Source organism: Cryptomeria japonica, chromosome 8 (assembly GCF_030272615.1).
Source record: "Cryptomeria japonica chromosome 8, Sugi_1.0, whole genome shotgun sequence".
Taxonomy (NCBI): domain Eukaryota; kingdom Viridiplantae; phylum Streptophyta; class Pinopsida; order Cupressales; family Cupressaceae; genus Cryptomeria; species Cryptomeria japonica.
The window spans coordinates 154,168,813-154,180,630 of NC_081412.1; the positions used below are offsets into that span (position 1 = coordinate 154,168,813).

The 11,818-nt window shown below is 35.2% G+C and overlaps 1 pseudogene; it reads right to left on the reverse strand.

Annotated features, from left to right (window-relative positions):
• Positions 1-7,032: 7,032 nt before the first annotated feature.
• On the reverse strand, positions 7,033-11,818 carry LOC131857559 (uncharacterized; annotated as a pseudogene).

Genomic DNA, 11,818 nt, shown 5'->3' on the forward strand with positions numbered 1-11,818 from the left:
TGGCCCGCCCACTGTTGGTAGATCCCTCTTTTGCTCTATCTTCTATCATGTGTTTATTTCCCTTCAAGCGTTCTTTCTTGAATTCTATTGCCATTTCATAGTGGATTCATTTTTTGTAGGAGGAGATGCACATGAGGATGTGCCAGAGGCGACTACTGCTAATAACATACCATCATTTCTTGGATCTTCTTGTATTGCTAGTACGGGAACGTTGCAGGCCATAGTGGTGGTGAGCGATGAAGAAATGATTCCCTTAAAGATACAAAAGGTTCCAAGTACTTTAAAATTATTATTATATATACTCTAATTGTAATTTACTTTATGATCACTCATTTTGAACTAATGATCCCATGAATTTTTTGCAGGCAATGATATTTTCTATAAACATCTTAGTGACATTGCATTGCAGATATTTGGGCCCACCATACCTTAAAAGGTGGTACATCATATGTGAACTAACCCTAATCCACTATTTTGATTTCATATCATTGCTAGAATAGTTTTCCTTTGATCCATTTCTTGAAGTGTAATAAATGTAGCTTCAGTACATTTCTAAATCTAACAGGTTTGTTTTTGCTTTAAAAGGTGGAATGACCAAGAAAAAAGGTTAAAAGATGAATTGACAAACCAAATGGTTGAGTGGTTTGGAAATGACACCTTTGACAAAACCAAGCTCCTTAAAAAAAATGACATATATCTAAAGTATGTGAGGGACCAATATAGGACCCATTTAGAGAGGAACCTAAAGTGCGAGTATCCCCCCATGATTCCAGAGAGGGAGTGGAAGGACTTGATTTTGGATGCCAATGAGAGAATTGAAAGGAAAAAAGGAAATACACCACTAGATGCCAGAAGAAGGTACGAGATACTATTAAGAATGTAATTATGTACTAATTAATTACTCTTTATATTTATATAATCTAACATATTTCAAACTTTTTATAGACTGAGTGACACGTCAAAGGCAACCAAGGCAAGACAAGAAAAGCATGGGCAACACAAACTCGGCTCTGGTGGTTACATGAAACTTGCTACACGAATTGTAAGTATCTCATGTAAACGCAATATTGCATCAAAATATTTATTTTTATCAAAAAATGCAAGCAAAATTCATGGTACCAAACAAAAATGTAGGGCTCTTAATTCAATAGAGTGCCCACAGAAGATGACAAGAGAATTGCCTACCAGCAAGGCTATTCAGCCATGGCTGATCGACTATGAGAATTGAGTGGGCATACACAACATTCGAGTGCATCTGTCACACAGGTAAATATGCTAAATGGAAATTGTTTCAAATTGAATACTTTACCAATAATCTAATTGATGTTGAGTTCCAACATAAAGTGACTATATGTGTTTTAAATAAGCAAGCAATGATAACAATGTGCATGTCATTGGAATGCAACCTTCTAATCATGAAACACCACCTACACATGAAGGTCCGGATGTGCATCCCAATAGTGGAGGTATTCATTTTCTATTCAAATTTATTTATTTATCTATTAATACAATTAAACATCTTAATTTGTAATTAGAGTAGTAATTAATGTAACCTTTTCTGTTAATATTTTAGAGCATGTAGTCGGTGGTGAGCAAGTGGAGCATGATCTGGGTACACAACATCAGGAACGTGATGCTCCCCACTCAGGTAAAGAGGACCACTGTTATTGCTTTAAACAAATATAATTGCAATTGGTGTTCAACATTAATGTAACCTTTAGTATTTGAACTCCAGATGATCTAGAGGGTGTTCAGCATGTTGAGGTTGAGGCTACACAAAATGATGTGGCCCCATCAGGTAAAGAGCACAACAATTATATTCTATAAATTAATGAAATACTTGTAACAATAATTTTTTTTTTTTGAATTTAACCCATTTCTTTTTTATTGCAGAGGACCCCCCTTCGCTTCAGTGTCCTCGTCCTCAGTATAGGACTAGGCATACATTGAGATCATGAGCAGTTGACGGAACATCTGCAGAGGGGGGAAATGATGAAGAAATCAATGTTCCACTTAGTATTTTCATAGCTTCAAAGAAAAATAAAAAAAAGAAATGATTTTAATCTAACTTATTTGATAATGACTGATTTTTATGTGTTAGTGAATGTAATTATGTGCTAATTAATGGTTATGGATGATATGTGTTAATTAATGTTATGTGTTCATGAACGTTATGTGATATTAATGAATGAATGCTATATTTTATTAATGGTAGAAAGAATGAATGAATGAAGGTTATAAGATGTTAACGGGGAATTTATAGTGATGTTAGGGGGGGGGGAGGGGCCAAATGAGCTTCCACCTTCACGTGGTTGGCCCTATTAAGTAGAGAATATTAAACTATTCTCAAAACCAAGTGAAGCTCAACAAGATAACACACTTTTCAATATTTCATTATGTTGCACAGTTAATCTTATTGAATAATGTATATTGAATCTTAATTGCAGGGTCCAACAGAGCCAACATGAACAGCAACACCACAAGTTGCTAGGTATAATGAACTCCCATATTGTCTTGTCTGTACACGAACAATATGAGTTGCTTATAGTGTTGATATCCAAGGCGGGACTGCAAAAGTTATGAATATGCCTCATCCTTGTAAGTTTTTTTATTACTTGTAAGTCATGAATATTGCTCTTTAGTTGATTAAAATCATTTCAGTGAATGCAAATCTTGATTATTATAAAGTGATATCTGCACTATCAATTCCAAATTGAAACCCTTTCCGTGCATGCATGTTGTTTGCCAAAATGTCATCTCAAAAGTATTAGCAAACAAACATTGGCATTCACAAAATCAAGAAAGACAAACTAAAAATTAGCAGTAGAGCATTCAAGTAAACTGTCTGTCAAGAAGCATAGTTGAAAAGGTGCAAAAGAAATTGGTTTCAAAATAGGGGTAGACCATTACAAATTGGCAACTTGGCATCACTTCTCTTCTTACTTCTCCTCAACCCTCTTGCTCTGCACTCTCACTTTTTCACCTGGCACCTGCAACTATCACTCTCACATTCACAGTTGTCAGCTTCTTGCTCTTTGTTTTTGTGAGTTGAAACAAAAATAGGAGGAAGTTTTATAAATTTGGTGGGGTTTGGGTGGGGCCCATAGGCTGTGACAGTTTGACCTTGGGCATGGAGTTTGAAAAAAAGTTCTGATTTTTTTTAATTCACTTATGGGAGATGCTTGGATGTCCCTGAGATGGTCAGGAGGCTCTTGGGAGTCCCTCAAACATCTCAAGGATGTCCTAGAGATGTCTCAAAGATGATGGCATTGGATTGCACTGGGGCGGCAGGGGGACATCCCATCCACGTCCCTATATTTTGAAGGTGTCCCCATTTAAAAAACAAATAGTTTTGGGGGAGGAAATGTCCTTGTGGAACATTGGCTCCAATACATACGTCTTGGTATGTTTTTTTAAATAAGACACCAAAATTCATAAAATAATATCTTTAGAATCTATATTAATCAATAAAAGATGTTTCTAATTCAATGTATGTACCAAACCCTATTACCAACAATATAACAGCCCTAGCCTACAAATTGGACTGGTTAATTTTCTCCAATAAAAAAAACATGTAATCACTCCATAAACTAGGTACATTAAGCACACGTCGAATTATAAAATAACTAATTGTGATACATCAATATGTGAAAGTTTAATGACCTAGATATTAGGATTGTAAAATACTACATCGTATCCTAATTCCTAAAATAACCCTTTTTGTGTGATGTGTATAGTACAATACACAACTAGGAATTATGTTGAGTCAAATGCAAATCAGTACTAACCATGGAAGCTGAGGATAAATCATGAACAACATATCTGAAGCAACATAGGAATGACTCAAGTGCAGATGAATGCTACAACATAAAGTAGAAAATAATGCAAAATTAGGTAAGAAACTAGGTCACAATAAACCATGAACAACTTGAAATAATCTATAATTAATGATCTATGTGATCCATCAACCTGTGACTATGAAACGTAATCTGCAAATAGTAAACTTGTGGACCATTAAGAACAAGAAGAAACTTGTTAGTAGATCTGCCATTTCTTGTCAATCAATCATCAAAGAACTTGTGATCTGCCATGTACCATGTATGTCGTATACCATATCTATATACAAACATTTTGTATCGAGTAAACTACATTTATTGATTCATTGAACTTGTTTTGCTTGGATCCAAACACCATGGAAACATAACCATTAATCCTAATAACCTGTGAACCATGGAGTGCAAACTAAATGGAATCATGTCCAAAATTTTGGTTAAAACAATCTAGGGAAAATAGTGGGATTCCAAGTATCCATCTCAAAACACCATGATTGAAACTTCCATGTTCAATATACAGAAAAAAATCTGTTTTTTTAACCATTTTTCTCATCAATATATTTTTTGCTAAATAAAAGTTGGATTTATATTAAAAGAGCTAAATATTACAAAACCATTTCAGCATAGTTTATATCCCTATCATTTACCACTATTTCTTTTTGACAGATTGTTGCCTTTTTCCAGTGGCAGTGTTGTAGTATTGATTAATGTGCTACATCATAATATGATCAACTTAAAAGAAGTACTAAATTTTACTTGATATTTCTTTTAAATTGAGGGGTGAATTAGCTATATCCTCTAAACCAAGCATTATTTTATCATATTTATTGTCAGCATTCCTTCAACACCTGTTTGTGAATATTTAGGGTGACATGATTAGCATCCTCCCCTTTGTACAAAATTATTGATTTCATGAAATGGATTTTTTATGTCATTTTGCAATATACCATGGTTGTATATGTTTATAAAGTTATGAATCCAAAATTGTCAAATAGATGTTACATAGATAACAGTCTTTCCTTCTTGCTATCTATTACAAACAATGGAAAAGTTTCCATTGTCCTTTAATTCTCGTATACATTAATTGAACCCAGTCTATGTGTCTTTATGGTTGAAGTCATGGAATTTCAACAATTTAATTCTTAGTATATAGCAATAGCCTATTAGCAAGCTCACTCTAGTGAAGACAAATTTGAAAGAATTCATAAAACAGGAGTTGTCAATGACATATACTGACGCTTGAGTTTTATGTTTCTTTTGTTATAGGCTCCTTTGATGTAAGGGATAAAGAGGATTGATGGATACGAAGATGGGTTAAGAAGGGGGATATGATTATCCTCCCAGGAGGAATCTATCATTGATTTAACCTTGACACAAACAACTACATTATTGTAAATGCTCTTTTATCTTAAGGACATTCACTATAAATCATTTCTTATATGAACTAGAGGATATTATTATTGTTTCTTTGACTTTTATCATAGATCCTGAGGCTTTTCCAAGGCGAGCTAGTCTGGACAACATACAATCATCCTTGTGAGGAGCATCCTGCTAGGTAAGAACCCTAATACTTGTAAGACCAAGATGAGAATTTCAATTTGATTGTTTTCAAGAAAACCTGAACATTCTAGTTTTACATATAAAAATGACATATTTTTGTGATGGTATGTTCCAATATGTATTTTCTTTTGATAGATTGGTTGTAGGTTCTAGAGAGGACCCACTTCCAAACAGATAAAGTTGTTATAAATAGGCTATTGGTGAAGAATAATTGAAGAAAATCAATGAAAAACCACATCAACAATAACCAACAGAGTCAGAAACATTAATCTAAAGATTCTTTTTAGCCCTCACCTTTCTTGACAACTTATTTATCTTTTGACAACACCAAATTGCTTGAGAAGTATCTTCTTACTCAAAGAAAAAATGTGATAAAAAACAATTGTCCAATCACTTGCATCAACATCAACCATGCTAGAATTTGATGTTGCAAGATCCAAGATGGATATTGCATAACATAGAGAAGCCATCATTTGAAGGAAACAAGAACCCAGTGAAGACATTAAGAGGGCATGAAGGCACAACCAAGGGCCGTTGAGTAGAAGGAAAAGGACAAATCTTGAAAACAAGAGGAGGAGCACTTGGAGAAGAAGGTAGGGAAAATAGCAGTCTGACCAATAGAGAAGCTAAACTCTGAGAGCAAACTACCAGAGATAGCAAGAAACTCTCCAGCCAAAGAAGGGGAGACAAAACCAACAATCTCTTCTTAGGGAGGAGCTCTAGACCCCAAATCTGAAGAAAGAAATAGAGCTAAAGTAAGTGAATTGGATAACAACAAGAATGTAAAGTGCACCCCTGATTTGCTAACCAAAATGCTCAAAATTAAATGAAAATCTTTAATGAATACACAAAACTATATACATATGCAGGCACACCATGGTTGAGATGGTCCAACTCCCTAGTCTCACTCTAGGACTAAGCTCATGCCATATCTAAATGAAAGACATCTCAAATACATCATTGGTGGAAAGCTGCAAAATGCCATTTTCATACATAAGAAAGACATACACAATTGGGCACAATCACCAAGTCCTTTAGGTTTAAATGAAGGAAAGGTTGACAAATTTATGGTGATCTCTTCGTGACCACACCAAAATTAGGACAATGATCTCAAACACACTTTTTACCGTTCTCTTGGTGATTGTGCCCAATTGTGTATGTCTTGCTTATGTATGAAAATGACATTTTGCAGCTTTCCACCGATGATGTATTTGAGATGTCTTTCATTTAGATATGGCATGAGCTTAATTGTAGAGTGAGACTAGGGAGTTGGACCATCACAACCATGGTGTGCCTGATCATATTAGCTTGAAACCATGCGCCTCATATTAGCCTCAAACCTATGCCCCCTACTGGTAGGTGGTGGGGATAGAATATCATTCGCTATACATATCAATGACTGGATAATAATAATTTTTTTTTGATAAAAATATTATCATCGTCAGAATTATGATGAATACCAAGCTTTCCACCGATGATGAAATCGGTGGACATACAACGTTCTCGTCGGTGAAATGTTCTGGATTCGTCGCACTTCCGACTCAAGCCACACAAACATCTGATGAGGATTCTGTACGTACGATGACACTTTGTAGTCAGACGGTCGTCGATGCCTCCGAATGGACTGACCACACAAGCGTCAGACAAACAACATCACCGTCAGTGCGAAGTTCCAAATCGCCATCGGCTTTGCGATGAAATCTATTGAAGCATCCGACGAGGATGCTGCATGTCCAATGAATTTTTTGACCGGAAGAGCAATCATGCCCATGATCGGCAAAGTCCATGGGATTTTTGTATTTCTGACGGTTAGGGCATTGTCGACAAATCCAACGAAGAGTTTTCGACGGCTACTTTTGTCAGTACTTCGACGAAAATTAGTCACAAATCCGACAATCGACCGTCGAAAATTAGCTCCGAATGTACTAGTGTTAAATTTAGAAACAAAAAAACCTTTAGCCATAGGGTACATGTGAACTGTACCAGAAATGAGGGGATTCTAGTGGTGGGAAATCCATTTATGCAAATTTGGGAGGCTGGGCCAGATACCCTTGAATCTGCAGATAACATTGTTCTCTATGAAAACCTTCACATTGTTCTTTATTTCCCATCCAGACTCCTTGTTTGCATTAAAAAAGATGTTGTAGGAGATAAGGATAAACCCTCTTCCATCCCCTCTACATGAAGATGAAGGGGGGACCTTGCCAGAAAATTGAGCAGAGTTTGTGCAAGGGACCCTGTCAGAAAATCAACCAGAGTCTGTGTGGGGACCCCAATGGCCATCGATGCCTAAGAGGGACCATCGACAATAGCTCCATCCATGCCGACCAGGAGATCAACAACAATAGAGGAGCATCTAGGGGAGTAGACGAGAGACTGTGGTAGGGTCTGAGATTTCAAAATCTCCATCACGTGAGATTAATGTCTAACACACCTTATCCATCACGCAGGATTAATGTCTACCATTCTCTAAGCTACCAGTGTGGGTGATAATAGTTGCAAATGTTACAAATAATTGTGTAAGATGTATAGAAAGGATATTTTTTCTTTGAAAACATTAGTTCATCTTTGGTATGTCTAACCTTTGTTTTTATGTTGTCTTTCAGGTTATTTTTTTCTTCTCTCTTGGATGTTAGTATATTTAAATTGATTACCAAATAGATGATATTAGAATAATTTTTCCATCTGCCTAGTAAGGGTTTACTAACACATTTCATATTTTGTGCACACTTCCTTTGATATTTGATAGCTAAAAACAAAATGTAGGATATTGGTAACTAATTTTATAAATAAAAAAATATTTTTAGTCTTACATTAGTATGCATCTTAAACCTTCTATGAATGCAAGTGCTAGTTTTAATAGTTATGATTTAAACGCAACATAATTTAAAATGGAGTTCTTATGTACACTGGGTCTTCACAATAACATCTAATCAAAATCCAAATATACTTTGTATAGTTTATTGACAATAAATTCATAGCAACCTTGATATTGTCATAATCTACCTTTAATTAGTAATATAGATCTTCTTTTAATAATCTTTATCTTCTTTTAAGAAAGGAATATCATAACACCATTATCTAGCCTAAAAATTCTAAGGTCAAACAAGCAAACAAATAAGTTACATGTCATGGATGATCAAAGCCAGTAAATCAAAACTAGATGCAAAATTTAAAACTCTAAACCAATAGGAACAAGTTGAATATTCAATTTTACCAACCAAGTTTTAAGTCTTAATTTTGAGCAGAACTTTGTCTTAACAAATCTTAAATTGAACAATACAACAAAATTTTCTCAACAATCCTCACACTTGTTGTATAATGAAAACTGAAACAATCATTAATAGAAAAGTAAAATTCATTGTACTTTCAATTCAGAAAATCAAATTGTGCAGTGGCATGGTTACATACATTTTGAGCTCCTACAATACAAATATAAAGATTTTGCATATGTTAAGTGGAGCAAAGATGGCATCCTCATAGAGTAGTAGAACCCTACATATACTTAGTATGCTCTTCAACCAAAGGCATCAATACAAAACATAAAACATCAAAATGAAATTGCAATTCATAATAACAACAATAGATATTGAGTCTAGCCAAACCAACAAGACTCTGAGAAACTGAAACTAACTTTTAGCTTACAAGATTCAAATTGACAATTCCCCAGGCACTCTGAGGAAAGGACTTTTCCTTTGCATTCACTTTTTTAGACATTTGATTTTCATAGTCCATGATGTTATTGTGCATAGCTTTTGGAATCAACTGTGTGAGATTATTTCCTCAAATTTTCAGATCAAACTCCATGATCTATCATTGATGATGGATCACGGATTTTGATCCAAAATGTTGAAAAGTGAGTTTATTTCCTTGAAATTCTAGATCAAACTCCATGATTCATCATCAGGAAGAAGAGAGCAAGATAAGAGAAAAGAATGATGATGGATCATAGAGTTTGATTTGAAACATCAAGGAAATAAAGTCACACAATTGAATTCAAAAGCTATGCACAAGAAGACCAACACTCTTGTCCATGAAACCCAACCTTCCAATGATATACCACTTGTCTTGATGTGTACCCTACTCTAACATGAGATTTAATGGACTCTATGCCTCCTTTGCCTCCTCATACTTTCCTTGGGAAAGATGTGGGAGCCCAAACAACATGGGGTTCTCCTACAAGGGGTTAAGCTTACAAGATTTTGCAAGTAGTAGTTGATCTTTTTCATGGGATTTTTCTATAGGAGCCATACAAACAGATTCCCAATACAATTTTCTTGTAGAGTGAGTGATATGATTTGTTGGAGATAACACAACCCTGTAGTGATCAAACATAGTGAGGATCACAAGCTCTATTTTTTGAAAACCCCTATTGTTAAGCTTCTGTCCATTGACCTTTCCCTTCTTTCTTTTCTCTTCTCTTTTTTAAGAGGTTATCCTCCCTTACAATTAAATGATAAAGAGCATCCATTCTGGAAATAGAATTCATCCATAGATCTAGCTTGCCATCTCCTGCCCACAGAGTAGTCCAATTGTTTCCTGACCACTCAAGCTTCCCATTACTGTTCTTGTCGCGTGCGTGAAGTAGGGTACCTGCAACTGCAACACAAACACTCAATAGATCATTACAAGCATGGTTAGAAAATTGAAATCAAATGAAAGATAAACCATGACAAAGTGACCTATCTCCTCCTAAGAGATGCGAGTATGGATTTGCTCTCAGATTTGGATAAGTAATCCCAGTGACTTGACTACACCTAGACAGAGAATTTAAAATGATATGATATGCAAGCTAGATGAGATTGATTATGCTAGATTGATCCAAGAGGCTAATTAAGCTAATGATATGCATGATTAAGCTATGATGATGATGCAATTAAGCTAGAAAAGAGATTGATTAAGCTACATGATTCAACAATTATGCTATAATATGATCAAATTAAGCTAGATCTAAGATGCAATTGCCTATAATAATAATGCTTAAATGATATACTAAAATGGATATGCCTCTAGTAACAATGCCTAAACTGATATGAGATGGGATCCTTTGTGCTCCAAAATGGGGGATATTTATAGGATTTCCAAGGCCAGGGGTGAGGTGGCAGGAATCAATAGTCAAGATTAAGTTTGAAGATATCAAGGGTGAAATTGGAGGAGGTTGGAGAAGAGGTTAGAGGGAGAGACACTTGTCATCTCTATGGTGACAAGTGTCAAAGAGCCTTTCTCATAAGAGGGCAAGTGTCCAAGGGAGGAGACACATGGCATAAGTGCCATGTGTCTCAAGGGGAGAATATCCACACCATCAGAGGTTAGGATAAGGAGGTTAGGATGTGCAAGATAGGATAGGGTTAGTTAAACCCAAGATTAGGTGGAATGGGTTAGGTTAGGTGGTTAGAAGTTAGGAGACATGTGGGTAATTTGAATTTAAAAATTCAAATAATAGGAAAAGGCTAATTAACTTTCAACAACTCATAAATTGATTTGTTTTAATTAATTAGGGGATTAGAAGGAATGAATTAAATGGGGGGAGTATTAATTAATCTGGATTAATTAAACAAAGGGGACTATTGAGATGAACCTATTAAATAAATCCTTAGATTTATTAATAAGTAGATGAAAGGGATTTAATCAAAGTGCTAATGATTTGAATTAAATTGGGAAGGGAGATTAATTAAATAATTTCTTATTCAATTAATTATCTTTAGACCATTTTTAGGTGTATACAGCTATCAAACAAATTATCCTAGAAACTAAACAATTGGTCTATAAAATCTGCCATGGTTATGAATAAAAAGATTGCAATGAATCTCCTGGGCAATTGAATATCCTCCCCTATTCTAATATGTTTCAGTGCAATTCCCTCAAGGGGCAATATTTTATGATTTTTTTTTCTCCATATAGGAAGAAAAATCCCATCCAATCGGTCCTCCATTTGAGTCCTGAGATCTCATATTTGTCATGGAATTTATCAATCTGATTCCCATTTCTTTCCTCCAATTCCAGTTTCTGCAGCTTTAGATCCTCTGCATTGTTTTTGTTGATTCCTTCAGTGCAAAAATTAATTCCTCATCTGAAAATCGAAATAATAGATTGTCAAGCTCTTCTGCTTCATCTCCAATAAGGTCTTTCACTTTTTGCCTAACAACATTAGGCTGAAAAATTGCAAGATTAACATAAGAATTGGAATAAATAGAATGGAATAGACCACACCTGTCAATAGGATCAGGAGCATTCCATAGCTTCAGAATCTTATAAACATCCATGGGATGCTCAAATAAATTGCCATGCGTGTGCCAACACTTTGAGGCTCTTACTTCTAGTAGTATAGACCTAAATTTGGGCAGTAATGGATCAATCTGATCACATTGTTCTCTCAAGAAAGGCCTTGCACGATCCAACCTCATTGAAAGCTCCAAATCTATCAT